This window comes from Micromesistius poutassou (assembly GCF_964030765.1).
Source record: "Micromesistius poutassou genome assembly, chromosome: 8".
Lineage (NCBI taxonomy): Eukaryota > Metazoa > Chordata > Actinopteri > Gadiformes > Gadidae > Micromesistius > Micromesistius poutassou.
The window spans coordinates 169,709-192,221 of NC_140278.1; positions in this window are offsets into that span (position 1 = coordinate 169,709).

The window sequence follows — 22,513 nt, forward strand, 5'->3', positions numbered from 1 at the left end:
GATACAGGCCATTGACATGGTATGTAGGCCTAAATTAATAGAGAGACATCCAGTTACATAATAAGAACTCGGACATTGTCCCTGATTAGCATTCAGCCAACAACAAGGATACATTTCATTTGAATTTCAAATTTAATAACGCAGGAGGTTTTTAATCATCCGCAATTGTATTTGTTTGATATTAACAGGCTTATTGACTGGGTCTGTTGACCAGCTTGGTCATTACAGGACAGCGAAAAGTTAATTAAAACGACCAGCGATTATTCATCCCATCCTCCGCTCACCATGTCGCTCCTTTATTACGCACCTGATGGATGGAGCGGCTGATTAATCCCATGTTCCTCTGGACAGCGTGTTTCTGGACGACGTCCAGGATAACTATTTTTTTGAAATCCACATGTTCGAATGTACAAAAAGGCCTATATATATGAACAATTTGAATATTGTCCTGGCCAGCCCCATATATTATCCCCCGCTTATTTAGCATCGCAGTTAAGTTGTAGGCCTAATGTTGAACATAGTAAAATCTGTCTTCCTTCGTAACATTATTCTACTTATTTAAAGTTATTATGCTGTTATTCTGTACGTAGCCTGCGATTCATTCAAAAATATAATTCATAGGCTACCTACTCCTGAAAATGTATTGTAACAAAACCGAATTTGTAATATAGGCTTTATCAAATATATGACAAAAAAATAAAATATAGACCTACCTAGTTACAGAAGCTCATTCGTTGATGACCAGGTGTAGATATTTGTATCCTCTTCATTTGTTTTAACTGCTACTACTTTTTTTATTACTATTTTTAACTCGATATGTTTACACCGTTTTCTCTCCAGATAAACTGGTATTGTAATATAGTATAATAACATTGTAATCCTGTTGATAAAGGTCTTCTTACCGTGGTCAGCCAGCAGCGGGGAGCCGCGGCTACTCGCTTGTGGAGAGCGCGTCCCACTGCCGGCTCTTCACCTTGGCGCACGGGCTGCATCCTACTCTGAGATCCACTTCAATTAAAGTGGCTTAGGAATTTCACAATTTCTGTGTGTGTGTTTACTTCACTTTAGAAAATATGAAAGAATCCCATAAATAAAAACCATAAAAGGTTTATGCCCATTCCTCAGTTTGTAGGACGGTGGTTCTGTTCTCTTGTTCTCCTTCATGTGCAGGGCTACAGCCTCAGCGTTTTACTGGTACATGTAATGTCTTTTTTTAAACCAAGAAAAGAAAAGTAGAACGGTGTTTTCCACAGATGACGTATTATCAGCCGCTTAACTAACATGTTCAATGAGATATCACCGTGTCGTATTCAAATATTTTTCCATAAAAAATGTATAGGCCGACATGACATTATTTTGGCTGGATTAGAAATATTATCAAACTTTTTCTTAATCTTCTAAATTGTGTTCAACGAGGCCTTAGTTGGTCTGGTGTGCGCACAGGTTGTTCGCAGGGCTGTAACTGTATGCCGAACAGATGTCCCCATTGAGGGCTTTATTTTCCTACACACATGGGCTATATTACCATCATGAAATCAAACTCACAACCTGTCCCTTTCGCCACAATAATGGCCGACTTATTCTGGGCCGCTGAGCACGAACAAAATGTGCTCAATATTGCGTGCTTTGGAATCATTCTGCTTAAAGAGCCCGAATAAAAGAGTCAAGCAGTAAATGCAGAACTGTACGTTTAATGTTCAGATTTGGATCTGCTCATGCAACGAGATAATGTGAAGACCTTCCTGTTAAATAACGAGATATGGAGAAACGGAGGATATTTGCGTGGGGCATTGTAAAACTATTGCTGCACGCAATTTATTTGTAATCCTTTGTTAGGCACTGAAGTAGTAATTCCTCAGGAGAATGGATTTTTTTTTTTTGCAGGCAAAGTATTGCGTTGTGTAAATGGCCAAATCCCCATTACACTTCCCCTTGTTGTGTTTTGATCTTGTCAACAGATCTGTGCTTATTTTGTTCTTCCTTCTCTCTTTTGGATACTGGGGTTTGTTGACCAGGAAGTGGTTTTAGGGGAGCAGATGTCCATGTGGGGTGTGGTGGGTTGCCAAGCCGGTCTTGAGCATGGCAGTCACAGACACAAGGGTCCAAATGGTGTGACAAAGGATGTGCAGGAAGGCACTCTTCGCCTGGATGAGCCACAGAGAGGGTCTCCCCCTCTGCCAGCCTGCAGGGATCTGGAGCCAGAGTGTGTGTGTGTGTGTGTGTGTGTGTGTGTGTGTGTGTGTGTGTGTGTGTGTGTGTGTGTGTGTGTGTGTGTGTGTGTGTGTGTGTGTGGGATGGGTGCAGCAAAGCCATGTGTTACAGGTTATGGAGCACATACATAAACACTCACACCAACACAAACAAAAACATGCACCCCATGTACACACAGACACACACCCACACAGGCATGCACTACTAAACACACACACACACACACACACACACACACACACACACACACACACACACACACACACACAATCAGTAAACACACACACACGCAGTCATTTGCGTTTCTTAAACTGCGTTTGTTTCCCGCTGTTTATTTATTTGATGGCCCATGCATGCTTGTTACTGAAATGTCCCGTTAAATGTCCTCACCTTCTGAGTGCAGTACTTGTTCTACAAGCCACAAGGACCTGACAGCATCCCTCCACCCCAAAGCCCCCAGACCCAGGTGTTTGCAGCACAGACACACAGCTGAAGGCGAGCACTGGACCATTAACAATGATATAAATGCCTGGCAGATAAAATAGCTAGTTAACAATCTTTTGACTGCCCTAACCTCTGAGCCTTTGTGGCTATCGATCAGCCAGCTGCTTCAGGCTTTGTGCCTGGGAGCCTCTGGTCTGGAAGGTGCAATGGGGGTGATGGACACAACCTCACTTTCTCCCCCTCATACTCACTTTCCACATCTCCTTTTTAAAAATGAAACTTTTAACGGAAGCTTTTCCTCAACTTTCCTTTGAACACATTTTGTTTCCAAGAAAATATTTCATTATTTTCTTAAATCCATTTTAAATCCATTATGAATTGTGAAATTGTCATATCAGTAGATTTGCTTTGCCTTAATCAAAATTGTTACTTAGTGTAAGCAACCCCTGGCATTTACACACACACACACACACACACACATATATATATATATATATATATATATATATATATATATATATATATGCGCTATACTTCTTCAATTGTCATTATGTTGGTTTATAGACCTTCTATGTAATTTACACATGTCCGAATGTCCACAGAGGTGCAGTCATGTCAATGTGACGAGTGCCGTAAAACTAAAGACTATGGAGATGGCATGCTCATGGCGTTCTTCGCACCTGTCTTTCAATTAGTCACCAGTTCTTCCAATCCACTGTTAATTATATTTTTTAACTGTCTAACTTGAACAACTTTTCTAAACTTGCATATGATTTTTGGATGTTTTGCCTGGATCAACATCTACTGTGAGACCACAATAAAAAATAAAAAAATGAAAGGTATTTGGTCATTGTCACTTGTAAATATGTTTGTTTCAAATGTTTCAGAATAAATTACTTGTATAACCCAAATGACCAATATCTTTCAACTTACTTGTTCTTGATGACAATCTGAGAGAGAAAAAAAAAAGAGTGTAGTCTGCAGCTATTCGGCCTGACTTGTACATCTGTGGCCCATGAGGTCTCCTTATTGACTTTCCCTGCGCCCAGCCCTTTGCACTTTGTCAAGTGTTAGCGGCCGTCTAAGAGACGGACGGGCGAGGGATACAAAGTGGAGTACTTAGGATTAGCTCTGGCTCTTCAAGTTTCACTAATTATCCTCCTGCAGCCATTCTAGCCGTATTGGATAATAATGGAAGTCTGTGTGTATGCCTGTCACCTCTCAAGTGTGGGTGGATGAATCCAGCGAAATGCAAGGCCAGAGAAATATTTGCCCTCCTTGTTATGTCACCATGACATTGTGTTCCACCATTATGGCAGACAATGGAGTAGCATAGGGCAGATCTTCAAACACCTCTCTGAGAGGGGGAAAGAGAGATGAAGCTGTGCAGTGATATAGTCTTAATATGGTGTAAGGTCAAACAAGTGACCAACACGTTTTTTGGTTTGGTTTTGATTTAAAGGTGTATTTTAATTTAATAAAGACGTAACGTAACAATAAGGTTTCATAATCCAATGCACATTTGTTTATACAATATTATGTGTTATTTCTAAAGCACCCATATTTATTACGTACCAAGGATATTAGTAACAAAGTTATAAAAATCTGTCAGATATGTACAATCAAATATATTTTTGTTTTTCTCCCAAATGCTAATGCTGATATTATCTGAGATAATCTTTCAAAGGCTCTCTAAAGTTCCTTCAAGTGGCGGTTGGCACAACAACAGATAGGCCCTCTTACACGGACAGCCCAGTTGTTTTAATTAACAGTCAGCACAGTTTCCCAGAGGGCAGATTGTCTTCCTCCATTAAGTTAGTTTATCATACAATAAAGAGGTTGCCTTGTCCTTCCCTGCCCAGACAATTGGTTTTAATCAGCTAGCGGGTTGCTCATGGTTGACAATTTATTCACAATTGACAAGGGTGTAGGTTATCACTAAACACCCAACTGACACGGCTCATGTCACTGGCTGTCATGGCTATGTTCTCACCAATGGGCTGACACTTAGCAGGGTAAATGAATATACAATACAGAATGTACACAGACCAATGATGATCTATTTCATAAAATATATTAAAGGAAAATACATAGGTAAATGTTTGCAATGTTGGTCAAGCAAAGAAAATAAAGACACACACATAATAACAAACACACCTAGAATATGTTACTCTTATATCAATAAGGTCAGCTAGTTATCTTTGCAATTCCACTTGATGAATCAACAAGTATACATCCAATAATAAAAATAATAAAAAGCACATATCACTTCATTATTTTGATGATTACTCTATGTGCTACAGTCCGGTTTGACTTGGCCTGCCATTTAAATGCAGGCGGTGCACACAGTGTGTAGGTACAGATTGTGGTTGTGTGAAGTGGAGGAGTGGGGCTGACGGGTCGGGGGATGGGTAAAGAGAGAGATAAATAGAGGGATTCAAAGAGCCGGGACACACTTCTTGCCTTGAAATTTAATCACTGTATTCCCAGGGAAGTATTGACAGTTGTCCTGTGGAAGCTATTAAAGTTGCTGTCCAAGGTTAAATGAAATTGCAGTTTATCAAGGCAGCATTGAGAAAATAAGGAAATCTGTTCCTTGCTTTTGATTAATGTGAAGCATGATCAACACAAGGGGTTCATTAAGCTATACATCACCAAGGTAATTTAACATGTCACCATGCCTGGTGATGCTCCTCTCCACTCTTGTGTCAGTGCTCGATGGATGTGTGTGTGTGTGTGTGTGTCTGTTTTATTGTTAATAAATGCTTGTGCTTCACATTTTTTGCCTTTATTATCCCGCCATATCCTTTACTAAACATGGCACTAATATAATGCAGCACAATGTAATGCATAGCTACACAACTCCTCAAAATCCGGCATAATACAACACAATATGACACCACAACACGCAACGTAATATCACAAAATCAACAACCGACAACACGTAAGCATAGCTTATCCCTAAAGGAACACACAATATACATATAACAATGACTATAGAACAGCACATAATAGATGAGGCTGCCGGTCACATAAGCAAACTAATGAAAAGTACAACATGCAGTCAACATGTGTTTTGTTTTTGTTACTTACTGATTCAAAGCTTAAACCAACAAAAGGAACCTGATCTAAACAAGCAATCTCAAAAAAGTTTTATCCAACTTATCACATACTTTCTTACAGTTCATTAACATATAATCTTCCCCCTTGTGCTTTAGAGTTGCCGGCATTTACAGTGATTGGGGTTGAGGATTGAGGTGCACATGGTAAAGCGTTGCCATATATGCTGAAGTGCATAGATATGCATGTAAGGTCTCGGACCCCAATGCAGTTTTCTTTTCTGACATATTTGTTTACGTATGGGTAATTGATGGTGTTTGAGGGACAGGCATAAGTCAGATATGAATCACCCGCTACACAGCGTGTGAAAAGGAGCCGAAAGTCTCCCGTAATTAAGCCTCCGGCACTTGAGACCAATCTTTTTGCAGTCGGGGCTAATTTACACTAATTGTTTATTCAAAATTCCTTCCTCTCGACACCACAACCAACCATCGACTACAGTACTTCAAGCAGTTATATTATGGATTATGACCAGTGGTGGAAGTGAAGTTTAATATAAACTAAACCCAAGTAAAGTGTATGTATGTGTGTGGTTAGGACTTACTAACTTACTACTTACTTTGGTCTAATATATGAACTATATACCTCATAGTAACATGTACAGCTGAGATAGGTAAGTCTATGAGGATGTCCCAACAAGTACTACCTCGCCATATGAACAGATAAATATTTGCTGTCTTTGACATTTTGGAGAGGGAGTTAAAAAATTACAGTTATACCCACAATCCTCCCATACGCCATGTGGGACTGCAAAAGCACGACATTCAACAACTGCCTCTTGTTCTCCTTTTGGACTAAATAATAAAGAAGAGACAAGCTGCACTTGCAGAATGGCAGGAAGGTATGCTTTGATGTGTGTACTTATTCATCATTAGTGTTTCAACATCAAAGATTAAAAAAACATGTATGTACAGAGAAACATTTACCCAAAGTAGGTTCACTTATTATTTCAAAAATTTCAAATTTCTCCATGTCGTGGGTAGGTATACTAAAAGAATATATATTTTAATTTTTATCATTCATAATGAGGGATGTCTTATCAAGGATTAGACACATAAACAAGCTCTACATTATTGCTGTCATTTTTATTTAGTCACTTCTACAGAACATTGCGTTGCAGACTTAACATTAGCGAAGACAAACAAAGCACATACAAACCAAGCCATGTCAATGTTAAATATAGAGGAATGCATTTGTTAACAAAAAAATACATTGGTACTCCTTTAGAAAGACACTTTAGCAAAAAAACACCTGACAAAAGTGTTTTCCTTTGAGCATAAATAAATATTATTCAGTGGGAATACATTTGCCATTAAGCGTTATGTTTTGTATTGATATTTAATGATGAAGCAGAGCAGATAATTAGAGACAAGGGATACATGTCTACCCTCTCTATCTGATTTAACTCATGCTTTCTGAGGAACCAGATGGTGATGGATGAAGCTAAACATGTGTACATTAGATCTTACATCATTACATGCAATGGCAATTCGTTCACCCCTTTTTAATTAAGCTCATACTCAAATGAAAAATGAATGATTACTAAACTGTAAGCAGTGGAGGGTTACATTTGATGTGTCCTCGTCATACAGGGATCACAGAGGGAGCATACTAAGGGTGTGCAGTTGATGAAGTTTGGGCATGCTGTTGACTGCTAATACAGTAGATGTTTTTGGAATTTGGAATTTAAATCTTCCTCAGCCTTTAAAAGAGAATTATCTCCTCCCTTGTCTTTAATTAAAGCTTTATTTTAGTTGTATTAATTGGCTTGTGGGATACTATTACTGTTATCGTAAAAGTTATTTGAATATAACTCACCAAAAAACAACCAAGATGCAAACATTTACTTATATATACTACAGAAATGTATTATGCCTGCTAATGTTCACAAACATAATTTGTTTACAATTAATTGCCAATCAAAACCAAAATATTTTTATCCGACCATCTCGACTGGAAACAGCTTTGTACATTATTTATATATTACTTTCCGACTAACATTCATCTTGTCTTTGTCTCCTTTCAATAAAGTTTTGTGATTTATTATGGAAGGCTACCTTTACTTTGTGCTAATAATTGGATGCTATTGAAAGGATGAGTTTCATTGATTTTGTGGATGACTGGGAGCATTACTGGTCCAGACCATAGATTGTCAGCATGCTCTGTGTTGAGCTAGGATCGATACCCGTGAATCTTCCCCTCTGTTTTTTATTTACTTCTGTCTTCATTGATTGAAACATGCAATAGTTCAGGGGCTATTATCACACTGAGGCTAAGTTTCTCTGTCTTTCATTGAAAAAGCTCCCTCTGTTCCCCTGCAATATCTCACTCCAGCAAGTGCTCCCATCCTTCCCTTTCTAACTAATGAGTTAAGAGTATTGCTATGACCTGTAAACATCAATCATGGCCCCGGCAGGAGACAGTGACTAAACGGAGTGGCTGAAGGAAAGAAATTAAATTAAACTTTTTAATGATTTGGTAAAAGACAAAATTCCACTTTTGAGTTTCTTGGAAAGCTCAATCAGAAAATAATAAAATAACCAACAGGGTCTTGTTTGTTGTTCGATTTTGCTTATTTAGTTCTTAAAATTTTATGAAAAATAAATCTGTTTTGTAAAATAACTTACTTATCATTAAACCTATTGCTATAACATTTTCTAAAATCCTTTTATTTTAAATAATACATTATAGCCAATCAAAAGCCCTCCTTCAATGAACACCTTTTATTTCCAGTGAACCTACATCAAACCAATACCTTTCACAATATTTTTGTATATGACTGCCTGGCAGAATTATTCTCACAATACAACACGCTTTTCTCCCACGTTTACATATCTTATGTCAGGATAAGACAGGAGAAAGGTCAATGTCCTTTCCAGGGGGACTGTTTGAATGTAATCAGTGTGTACTTGTTATTCTGAGTGCCAGACTTTCTCTTTTATTTGCTGGCCTCCTGAACTTAATTTCCCTGGTGACCTTTTCTGTAATAAAACAGTATTATCTGTTGCTGGTTACCCTACGAGGGAGCAAATTATCTCTCTCTGTCACAATTTGTCACCAAGGAGATCGGTTATAAGTTTATTTACTTTAATTAAATTAAGGCGGCGTTAAAGGCATGTTGTCCTCAAAGCAAAACACTCATTGTCTGCTTGCTAATTCTGATTGATCCCCAGTCAGAGGGATGAACAAGAGCTCCAGAATTATAATGTGTATTTGCATACTCACATGTTTGTAAACGTATAGCATTAGCTATTCACAGAGTATATGTGGATATTAATTGCATTTGTACAGATACTAATTATTTTTATTTTAAAATGCTTATAGCTCACTCCCCCTCCAAAAACATGGTCCCAAATTGCCTAAAGGGGGCGATATAAATTGCTGTCAACATAAACACTCACCCACCGCCTCAATGTTAGAACATTTCTGAAGCTTGTTATACATCTTTATGGATATTGTTTTCTGTACAGTGAATGTTTTCGATAAAAAAAAAAAAAACATGTCCCATCATCATGACATGTCTGATTAAATGTTGTTCGGATAATTAAAAAGATATATTAAAAACTGCCATCTTATGCAGAGTTAAAAAATGTGCCATTTTCCAAATCGGGTTATGTGGTCTTCAGTTGATATTAACTCATGATCAGATTAGCAGCATATGTCATATGAGTTTAGAGGATGTTAGGATTCTTTCTTATATATTTTTTTTGTTGTTTGAAGCTTAACATGTGTTTGACGTGTTGTGCACACACATTGAGCACACATTTAAAAAGAAAATAAATGATCTGATGATTTCTCCCACTTCTGCATGAACATGTCACCTGATACTGTAGAATTACTCTTGTCCTTTCCTCTGTGTTTAAGGGGAGTGGTGATGCAACCTTTAACCGAATCCTTGATGCTTTGTCAAGAGCAATTAACCAGATTCTGTCAAACATCTTTCACTTCCTTTTAAAAGTTGATTTACCAGTTCAATGCCCCATAGAGTCCCATACTGCTGCTATTAATAAAATACACAAAAACAAGAAGAACAAGACAAAAAAAAGAGTATATATAACTCAACAGATCACACATGAATGTAAGAACAAATGTCTAATTATTGGTGGAAATAATTGTTTACAATGTATTATGCATATGTTATAATGATCTTTACCTAATCAATTTCCCCTTAATTAATTCCCCCCCTTCACCAACCAGTATCCCCTAACGTGTCGGTTAAAATACATCCAATGGGCTCCCCCGTGGGCCATCACTGGTGGGTTTCTGTCTCAAGACGCATGGGAGAGCAGAGAGAGAGACCATGGAGGGCAGCTGTGAATGCAATGCTTTACTGACCCAAGGAATCTCTTTTATTATACTGGGCCCTCTTTGTGCCTCTCTCTCTCTCTCTCTCTCTCTCTCTCTCTCTCTCTCTCTCTCTCTCTCTCTCTCTCTCTCTCTCTCTCTCTCTCTCTCTCTCTCTCTCTCTCTTCACTGCTCTGTCAGAGCCATTCAGGCCCTGTGGCAGCCACCTACACTATATCCTGGATAGGCAGGACATTCATGCCTTTTTAACCCATTGTCCTTCCCCCCCGGGGGTGAGGGAGAGAGCGGGATGTGAGAACCCCAGCAGGCCATTGTTGTCTCCCCTCCCCGCTCTTCACACACCCGGCAGGGGTACTTCCTCTCTGGATGTCACCGAAACCAGTGTGGTGTAATCCACTGGGCTCCCCTGCTGAGCAGGACGGAAGGTTATTAAAGGTGCCCCCTCTTATGTCTCGTTAATAAATCGCTTCCATTTTACGCTTCTTTCCAAAAGTAATCGCGTTTGGTGGTGGTGGTTTTTTGGGGGGTGGGGGGGGGGGGGGGGGGGGGGGGGGAGAGTGGGCGTTGAGACAGAGTGGAATGTTTAACCTTTCCCTGTTTTTGGAGTATCAAGTCAGGCATAAAAAAAATATGTATTTGCATTTATCTTTTGCGTGTCAACTGCACATATCACAGAGCACACACACACGCACACAAGTACACATCCATTAGAGGTGTCAGCATGTGACCCCGTCTTCAGAGATCACGTATCTGAACTGTTCCACTACATGAAATGTCAGGGAGGTGTGACACGGGTCGACCCTGCGTGGGTGTTTATATGTTCTGATCGCCACAGGAAGGGTTTTTTAAGCTGTATCGAGCGCACACACAGGACTGTGAGTTTGTGTTAATGTGTGTGTGTGTGTGTGTGTTTGTGTGTGTGTGTGCCGTGACCTGCTCCTTGTCTTTAGCTCTCCTCTGGGGAGCAGTCATATTGCTCTGAGGTCAGTGCAGTTAAGTTAGAGTGCTGCTGCTGTTGGGCAGGGGGGGGGGTGGGGGTTAGATAGCAGGGCTCCTACAGCATGGGAGCATAAGCACTCTGCGTGATGTCTGAAGGATGCCATCCCCTGAGCCCCTGCCTCTGATTGCCACAGTGGGACTGGGAGGTGAGGTAAGGGACCGCTAGGGTAATCCCATTAACTGTGACTCCCATAGTGTGTGTTATTTTATGTGTGTGTGTGTGTGTGTGTGTGTGTGTGTATGTGTTTGTGTATGCATGTGCATGTGCTTGTAGGCTTGTGTATGTCTATGTTACTTCTTTTTAGACCCATAAGACATTAGGCAGTCCAGAAGTTCAAAGGTCAGACCAAAATGAAAGACATATAAACCATGTTTTTAATCTCCCTCTCTCACTGTCACGTTGGTTATGTTGGTTATGTCGATTATGTCTGACTGTGACTGTGATTTAAATAACATCCTGTCAGAATCCCACATTAACAAATGTACATTTCCTTTTTAAATAAACAAACACTATAATCTATATGTAAATAGCATTCAACTCTGTATGGCAAATATTTGGTTGCTTTTGAGATGTTCATAACACAACTTCTTATCAAAGCAGCAGCCATAACTTATTAATATATTTTCTTTCCATAAAAGGTTGTTTAACAGATGAAAATAGCCCAGTGTGGTACGTAGGATAGCAACCAGGTTTGACAGTTTCATGAGTTGACACCTATACGAGTCATTAGTGACGTGACAAACGCTTACTTTGAATAAACACAGAGCTAGACAATGTCCTCACATGATTGGGAGGACATTTTCTAGCTCCATGCTATCAATTATCACTTGCCTCTAATGATTTGCCTTCACAACAATTAACTTAAAATATGCAATGAGTGAAAATGGGAAGTGAAATAGGCCATGACTAAAATTAACCTTAAGGAGGACAGGAGTCTTATACAGGACATTTAAGTCTACCTTTAAAAATAAAAGAAAAGAAACAACCTCAGTCATTGCGTGAGCTATATTGTCCGTACGATGTGGAGATATAATCGTTTACAGGTAACAAACAAATATCAGTTGATTCTGAACTGCAGAGAAATACTTAAGTGGTCAAACATTAATGGTGCAGACCTTAAGAGCACCTATGATAGTCATAATGGCTTCTTTGATTGAGGAGAGGGTGGGGGGATCGCTTTAAAAAGCATTTTGAGGATGGGATGTTGGAGGCCAGCAGGATTCCCGTGGTGGAGAATAGTATGTCATAAAGCATACAGCCACACTTAAACAAACACCTTATTAAGATCATACACATGTCCACCTTTTTTCTCTCCGATGATGGAATTTATGCTAAACAAGAAAATGGTTGACTCTTTTTTTACGCCTTATGACTTTAATCATTCAATATATCTGTCATTATCATGTTATATATAATATGCTTGTTTTCACAACAAAATCAATTGATCCAATTGTGTCTGAGGGGCTCACCGTCCCCATCCCACTCATGTTTGTTTCATCATCTTAGCTTGAAACTTGAGGCATTTTTATTGTATGGCACCTAGTTACTACATATACATGCAAGGGAAAGATTTAATTATCTATCTGTAACTATCTGGTTAAGGTAGATGTTTAGAGTTATTGGTATTAAATGGTCTGATGTTTTTATTTATTAGCCCAGGGTGTCCTCTGTCAATAATAGCTGATGAATCTAATTATTGTTAATCTCTGTCTACTCAACTACCATAAGTAACACCATGGGACACACACACACACACACACACACACACACACACACACACACACACACACACACACACACACACACACACACACACACACACACACACACACACACACACACACACACAGTCCCATGTAAATGTTCAAGCATCACCCATCATCACGTTCACCATGCTAGGAAGTTATTCTATATTCTATATTATTAGATAATTGTAATGACACACACCTGTTAGGAGCCAATCAACATATAGAAACATAATATAAATATTTAATATAATGTAATATACATAGGAAGCAGATGATACAATATTTCAATATTGTTATTGCTATTTCTAATATAGACAGAAGAAGCATTCAATCGGTGCATCATGAAATCATGGGTCATATTTTCCATTGCTTAACATTTTTCTTACTAAATAAGTTCTGACACAAGAACACGAAACATGAAATAATGCATACCGCTATGTTCTATTTTGTGTTTTGTGTTCTTGTGTCAGAAAATATTAGCAATAAAATATTAATATATTAAATAATATCATCCACTATCATCCACTATATGAAGTTATATTATATATATATATATATATATATATATATATATATATATATATATATATATATATATATATATATATATATATATATATACATATATATACAGTATATTCAGTACGGTATATATATCTGTTGATTGGCCCCTAACCCTACCTTAGGTGTGTGTCAGGGTATAATATAGACTATATAACATAGAATAATTCACTAGCATGGTGAACCTGATGTTGGGTGATGTGTGTGTGTGTGTGTGTGTGTGTGTGTGTGTGTGTGTGTGTGTGTGTGTGGTTTGAAGGAAGTACACAGGTTTGCCTATCAGGAAGAAGCAGTTAAGGGTTCCCATGGTGATAGTTAACTGTGTAGACAGAGATAAACCATAATTAGCTGTTATTGACAGATGAAACAGCACCCCCAGGCTTATAAATAAAAACATCAGACCATTTTGTTTCAAATACCAATAACTCATAGCATCTGCCTTAACCAGAAATGTGTATGATGTTAATAATGAGTCTGGTACTTGACCAAGCACAGTCAGTCACAAAACACACATGGGCTTGAAGGGCTGTGTTTGTTAGTTCGGTCACCCTGTATTCTCAGGGCCTTCTCTGTCTCTGTAGTATGTTGAAGGAAAGTCATTTGAGTTCAAAATGTTCTTTGGCAAGAGCAACACTCAATCAACGGCGGGACTCGGCTGTGTGTGCTATCAGAGATGTATCAGTCAGCCTGATAAAGCCATCACCCGATGGTCCCCACATAGCAACATCCCATCATAACTAATAGGAGCAGAAAATAGGCATTTGTCACGGTTTATCTGCACTGCTTTTCTTCCTCTGCCTTGATTTCCTCTTCAGAAAATTGATGCAGCCTTAAATTGAATGTGAGGTCTTGACAGGTAATGGTTTGTGTGATAACTACCCAGATTTCATCAGCCAGGGCGCTGCTGTTTTTCTCTTCTTTTTTTTGGTGTGAAATTGTTTAAACTTTCAGCCATATTACTGTCATCTAGTGCATCAGATAAAAATGCAGAGTGTGCAGAGATACTGGCAATTCTGTTAGGGATACAGAGACAAAGATCTGGATGGAGACAGCTGATGTGAAATGAACAGCAGGACACAAATGTACACAATCTATCTGATGATGCAACACAATAGAACATATTAACCTGGGAATCGCAAATACTTAATTTTAGGAATGATGTGAGTCATGTTGTGTATGTGTGTGTTTAATATAGTGTGAGTTCAAATAGGTTTGATTCTACATAATTACACTGATGATAGATGCATTCTGGAAAATGTTAGCAGTTAAATACATTTTTACATGAAATAAGCAACAATAAAAACATGAACATATAACATATATATTACAATGAAATGAATTAAATAAATTGTATTAATGTATTAAGTATAAGTATTACATTAATAAGTATTACATAAATAATACATTATAAAAGGCAGCCACAGTTAAATAATATCTACGTATATAAAAAATACCTTTAAAGTCCAAAACAAACTTCTGAATACCTATTATTGATGGGTATGTCTAATCATAATAAGTAATTAAGTAATTAATTGATATTCATAAAATGCTTCATGTCAGTAGATTGTGTATCTGTGAGATTTACTGTTGTGTGAAAGGTAATTTTCAGACACAACCTTTGATAAAAAGTTTAGTCTACATTGGTCCTTTGCTCTATCAATGTTGGTGCGACCAATAGCGCTGAAATCTTTGCCAGATGTGTCATTTAAATTTTTCCTGCGCTATTAACGCATTATAAACACTCACTTAGAGTTACATAAAACATTCATATTTTTGACTGGGACATTTCCTGATGAGACAAACAGCTGTGCTGGCCTTACAATGCATTAAGTATTTCATCCCTTTTAGTTGGTTAAATTGTGCATGAAATGTTGCTGGCGCTGGGTTCTCCCAAGCTGGACTGATTAGGCAACATCTGTTACATTGGGATAAATCCGTGTCGTTTCTAATTAGCTGTCAGGCTGTGACTAGGTTGTGCCTGATGGGGCCTGGATCTGCTACAGGTTCGACTTCACGCACTGTCACCTGCTTGTGTGTCATCCCCCTCCCCCCTCCTCACCCCCAACCCTTCCACTATTTCCCTTTCCTCCCTGCCTGCTCCCCCCTTACTATCTCTCCCCTCTCTTGCTCATCTCTCCCTCTCTCGCGCTCTTTCCCATACACAGCCATCAGCTGTAATTAGAGAGCAGGGTCGATACAAAGGAGAGGAGCCGGGTGCCAGCCTGGAGCCCATCTGTGCAGCCTTCTCCACCACCATCAACAGCAGCAGTTGCAGTAAGCTTCGCAAAATCCCAAACACTTGGGGCCGCTCCTGAGCTAGGGCCCCCACTGCACTGATTGTCCCTTCTCACCCAGAGACCACAAACTTTACTCCCCCTCCCCCCGCCTTCTCCTTCTTCAATTCAACTTTGTTCTGCTTCATTCTGGGGTGAAGGGAAATCTATAGCCAGAAAGCCAATTCATCTTGGTTTAATAAGGCTCCCCCATTGGCAAATATTAAATGTGCTCTGTTTCCTGCTATTATGCTAAATGCAGGTTTAGAAGGATTGGAATGAGCAGAAATCTATAAGGACAAATTAACAAAGACCTTGGCTTCAATCAAAAATAACACAACAATAATGATGGAACTTTAAATCTCAAACCTAATAAAAAAAATCATACCATACTATGCTTTCATTCACGTTGGTTAATTATCTTATTAGTGCATTAGATATATGATATCATTTGCATAGCAAGAACATTCAATGCTAGTGCTTGAGATGGTTACTTGATTAGAAACATCTTGAAAACTATAAGAGTTTAGTGTTTAGTGGGTTATACTGTCTAAATGCACTTTCAATGTAGGCAAGTGCATAGCTTATTGTCCGACAATGATATTGGTTCAACTGTAGACTACTAAAACTAGGCCTACCATACGTGTTTTGTCTGTCAAGCAAGTAAGAAACTGCTTTTTTCAATCTGGCCTTAAACCATGCAACTTAGTCAATAACAAATTTGTTTATTTCATAAAACAGTAAAATTCCCGGCATCCTCTCGTAAGCTGCAAAGTCTATCTTTATCTTTCCATCATGACCTAACCATGTACACTTTCATCCCCAATGGCAATCTATGCAAGTTCACCTAGGGAAAAAAGAGACAACAGGGAGTGACTGCTATACAAGTAAAAAGTTCCTGTTGAGTAGCGCCTGAAGGCTGCAGATCAGAAGCAGTGATAATGTTGAGTGGTAATCCCCGTCTGTTAACTACAAACGAGACATGTTTCAACAATGCAAACCCTTACAGTTCCACACAGTCCAATGGTTTCAACAACTGTTGAAATATATATATATATATATATATATAATAAACAGTAAATTACATTCCTTGGGTGACAAAAATAATGTTTTTGAATCAATGGCAACTCTAGATCAATATATGATATGAGAGCAATCTAAAGCTATTAAAATATTGATAAGAATGATGATGATGATGATGATGATGATGATGACGATGATGATGATAACCTTCTAATGCAAATCCCTAACTGTTTCTGCAATATATGGAAAATGGATCGTGAGCTGATTGAAAGGGCACTGTGAGAGCTACAATGAAAATAAATACGCACAGTGCCTTAAAAGCCACTGTTTGTCCATCTAAGTGTGTAGTTGTAATCTAACTGCAAATACATGGTTTAGGGAGTAAGCCTCCACTGGCAAAGAAGGTGCATTATGAAAATGTATCTTTAATCGTAAATCCTGTGAACATGAAGAGGCCAAAAAATGTGAAGGTTTTGGGCATTTTTCCACTGTACTATAAACGTACTGTGCTATACTGGCTTGGCTCTGCAGGGTTTGACTGGGCGCGGCAGACCAGTGCAGCTGGGATTTGCATTTCTATTACATTCCCTCTTGAAGGTTGAATGTCTTCAACTGATGACTTAATTGTCTCGATGACACAACATCACACTTTTATGCCTATTTAGTTTGATATTATATAATCAATCAGATTGATTTGTTTAAGACACATTTAATAAATCTTGGTTATTTCAGACAGTCTGCGAGACACACAATGATATTCGCAATGAAGAATTCAGTTTGACATTCAATAAACTTCTCTTTTTTTGCGGCCTAATCTCAACAGATCATTGAGAGCTATTCAGATTAGTTCCAGTTACACATTGGACAATGTTTCACACAAATTTCCAATAGTCCCACACAATGTCCTTAATATTAGGAAAAAAACGCATTGAATATCGATATCAGCAATCTAACTGTGTGAGATACTGTCCAATGTCCAGTCTTTTCACCAAGACTAATCTGAACAATATCTGTCCTATTTCAATTAGCTTTTTGGTTTTGCAAGACAATATTGACACACTAGCATCACTGAGGTGGGTTCTACTAAACCCTAAACCCCCATTCTAAATTGCCCTTTATAATCAGGCTTATATAGTTATAGGAACAAACAAATGTCAAAGCTGTTGAGAACTCTAGCCATACTCTTTGTGCATTACGATGAGTCTCATACACAAGAACGCAGAGATTACTGTATTTTATAAGTCTATATTCATACATTTTGAGAGACAACTTCTCACTCCGAACGACAACCAGGGCTGACTTCACCGCAGCCAACTTTGGCCACACAGTTTGGCGCGTGATGGAGGAAACGCAAACCTAAACGCCACCTGTGTACCTGAATCCCAAATGATATCAAGAAATGCATTGGTTGTTAATTGTTTATGTGTTGATGTTGCTTTTTGACACATCCAATAAAACCTAATGCAAAACAACATGTTAGTCACCTGTGACAAACTACAACTTATAATATTATAAAAAAGAGAAAAAGCAGGAGAAGAAGAGGCACTCTATGCCGTTTTAGTAGAAAACGAAGGCAGAGAAGGAAGAACAGTCTGTGACCAAGAATGACAGTGCTGGGAGAATGTCACAGCAATTGTGGGGCCATCACTGGCCAGGCATGATGGGTGATTGCTTTGCGTTCTAGGGCAAGTCTATCCTGGAGGACATTGCACACCCTTCCTCATCTGTGGCCCAACCTTTGGCGCTGACATTTAAAGTGTTGATTTTGGAGCACTTATGCTAATTGTTGTAATTTTCCTGATGAAGCGCCATTCTGATACCTTGATGTGGCCAAGATAGTTTTACATTTTCTATGTGGTCTCCTCTTGCCATTTGCACTGTGTAGTGTCAGCTCAAAGTGCTTCTGAAAGCACACAAAATTGCCAGCAAATTGCATCAGATTGCCAACATTGTGAAAAGGTAAATTGCTTGCAAATCTATTTAAACCACTGGCCTATTTTCATCAGCTATGGTACTTGGTATTCATGATTGCTTAATTGGCGACCTTTTCTATTGTGTAGTGCTTTATGGTGCGACGGAAAGCGATCTTTACCAAACCAATTACCCTTCTTTTCCTCCAACTACTGCATTAGGACTGCGATTGCAAGAGCTAGTCCTTTGAAAATGAACTTTCTGGTTTCAGTTGGGTTATATTACAGTGATAGAGAAAAAAGTGTAATCTGTTTGATGTCATGTTGTTAAGCAATCGTTTTTGTGGAAATCTCCTGGGGATTGTCTCCCTTACAAATATCCTTTCTCTGGATCTGTCAGTTGTTTGCCCATAATAACCTTTTTCTGTGTTACAAATAATGAAAATATACAAATATTTTGTCACATGGTTAGAAGGCATGTATTTGACCAGACTTTTTGGGTGTATACATTATGCGTTCAAGCACAGGACTTCAAATTTATACTCTAAACTGAAATTGAATCACAATAACTATCTCGTACATTTTGCATTAAGCAATTGTTGTTTTAAACTATATATCATCCTATTTAGCCATATACAGACATATTCATAAATGGGTGTCAAGGATTTTTCAAATGTTTTATTTCATGTGGATTCAATCATGCTATATCATTGTGGGCATCTCATGCAATATGGTATTTGGCTGTCCCCATACAGTGAAGTGCAATATTACTTTCTTCTATAATGCTAGTCAGTCATACCCCCTCCCAACAAGTGGGGCCAAAATAATTAACCCTGGATTAACCCACCAGGCCTGAGTGCAAAGTAATAGCCCTAGCTAATGTCTGTGAGCCCCATGCCAGGTCCCCATCGACTGGGTATTGGCACGCTTTAGTCCCATCCAATGACATTGTGGTCATTTCAGTACAGCTGGTGTTGGTGTGCTACCGCTGCCAGAGACAGGGAAGTGATCCAGGCCCTGCCCTCCCTGAATGGGTCAACAAGATGGCTGCTCTCTGGCCTATCCTCCATTTTCACCCACATGGAGCAGGGCTGACAAGGGGGTGGGAAAAGGAGACTGTTGAGTCACTATATGGAGGTAACCGAGTATACGAGAATGCGCATGACCTGCTGCGCAGGGTTTGATACAAAAACATATTTTCAAATGTTTTTAAAGTTTAAACTATAAAGTCAAGATTCCACAGAGACAGGATAGCCAATGTCCAAAACCTTATCTTTGGAAATTCTGAGTTCATATGGGAAAATTGCTGAGGTCTAGTCTGTGAAAAAACATCTAAGCTGGACCCTCTAGGTCTAGTCTATGGGGAACAAACCACCTAGCGCTACACTTTAGGTCTAGTTTGACTGGGTTTGGTGACTCTCCACTACAAAATGCACAAAGTAGTTTCCCACACACAAACAAACTTATCCTCCGCACTGTTCAGCTGATGGACGGTGCACAGGCTTGGGAGTAGTTGGGGACAGACAGGAGAGGATCAGGCGTGAAGCCCAAAATACACCTGCGCCGCAGCTCGCATTTACCGTGCGTCAAGTGCCGCCCCTAGCACCAATAGGAAGCGTCACGCTGCAGCGCCATTGAGATTATGTTTTGAAAGCAGCAGATCAACCAACATAGTTGGTAGGCGACCATAACATTATACCACTTGTTTACTGACTTCATATATGGGCCTGATGCCCATGATCCTCTGTTTGTGCTTACAAGGATCATCACTTTAATTCATAGTCACTTTCTTTCTTTTCTTTTGGTAGCTTTAATTACTGTCATTGCTCATTCTTTTTGCATTGTGGAATTATTCATCTACTGCATCAACAATCTCCATATGTACAGCACCTTGTATCAAGCCGGGATTCACAAAACAGCTTTAAAAAGGCGCTTGTTCAGGGGCGGCGACGCTGTGCAACAGGACAGTGGCCAGGGGTCCGGGCGGCGTGCTGCTGAGCACCGGTGTGTCTCTAGATGCCGCCAGCGTGAGGTTGTACGTAGGAGATAATGGGGCAGTTGTTTTGACGCCGGTGAAGTCTTCAGTATGCTGTAGAAGATGGCTGAAGAGGAAGAAAGGATACTTCTCACTGTTGTCTTGTGTTTGCATGATGGATATGTTGTGTCTGTGTGTGTGTGTGTGTGTGTGTGTGTGTGTGTGTGTGTGTGTGTGTGTGTGTGATCATGTAAATGTATAAATGTGGAAACACATAAATCTGGATGTTTTTTTATTCTTGTGCCAGTGTATGTGTAGAGAGATGTATATCAGTGTGTGTGTGTGTGTGTGTGTGTGTGTGTGTTGTGGACTTGATTGCTAGCACTGTAAAGGAAATACATCAAAATGCTTCTATGTACAAAAATTCCAGTGTAATGGCAGATTGGTTCAACAGTACTAATGATGTGTTTAGAAACATATTGTTTTTCTGGATAAAGCTAGGAGGGAGGTGCTGATGATTGTGTCTTTGACCTATATATGGACAAATACAAATACCACCCCATCAGTACAAGGATCAGTGACGTAGGATATACTGTAAATGCAAATTGTTGTATTAATCTTTGGCAGTTTGGGACATGTCCTCAAACTCACTAAGACTGGCAGGGCTCTCAAAAACAAGAGGTAAAAAACTGGCTAAAATTCTGTTCTTTTTCAGCTGCAATAGGCAGCCTTGCTCTGTGGCGCAATGTTACTTATATCCTTGAGTATCAAAGCTTGATGTCTCTGAAATATTTGAATCCTCCTTGTACTAAATGTAATTTGTTGGATTCAAATAAATAATTCAAATGTATGTGTGTGTGTGTGTGTGTGTGTGTGTGTGCGTGCGTGTGTGTGTATGTGAGAAAGTGGGGGGCAATATAAACTTTTCTCTACTCTACCCAATCAAATGTGGGTGAATGGAATGCGGAGGGAGGCGATGTGGTGGGAGTGGTAAGCTGTTATTTTTCTCTGAGTCAGTGCAAAGCTGATCTCTGAGTGTAAAATCGATAAGCAGCCACTGTCATTGTTGGAAAGGTTGAGTTGCAACAGGAAAATAAATGAAGACTCCACAGATCAGTTGCATGCTCAAGCCTCATTATTGTGGTCTGAATCTGTATCAGATCACATGATCTGATGAAGGCCTTTGTAGGCAGAAACGTTATCACCTATTAAACATTCTTACAATTGGAACTCAGAGTGTGCGGCACCTTCTTTTTCTTACAATAGAGTCTGATTTTTGTCATGCCAAAATATAAATATATTGCTTTAACTTATTCCTTCTTATTTCACCTTGATCTCCTAACCTATCTTAGTATGCTCTCCAACAGCACTGAGAAAATAAAGTCTTATTGGATTGATGGTTACAGAAACCATTGCATAACATCAACTTTCAGTCAACCATTTGTCACCGGATGCCATCCTATGTTTCATTTGATCACTGTACATGTTCACACAGCACCAGAGAGTTTCTGTGTGTGTGTGTGTGTGTGTGTGTGTGTGTGTGTGTGTGTGTGTGTGTGTGTGTGTGTGTGTGTGTGTGTGTGTGTGTGTGTGTGCGTGCGTGCGTGCGTGCGTGCAAGTTTGTGAGTACAAGCACATGAAGCAGCTTTCTTCTATCTCTCTGTAATGTGTCAGCTCGGGGTCCACTCATTCATCACTCTGCTTGTCTCCGTAGTTCAACAGGGCCATTTAGGACAGATCAGGCTATCAGCAGGGAGCTCTCTAGATTTATACACCCCAAGGTTCACCTTACATAATGTTTCAATCACAGACTCAAAACAGAAGAAACCCAAAAGCCAGACACCAAAATTATCAGTTTCAAAGGGTAATCCAACAAGGTTTGATTGATAAACAGGCAAGGATCATAATCAGAAGATAGATCAAACCAGGGCAATCAAAGCAGG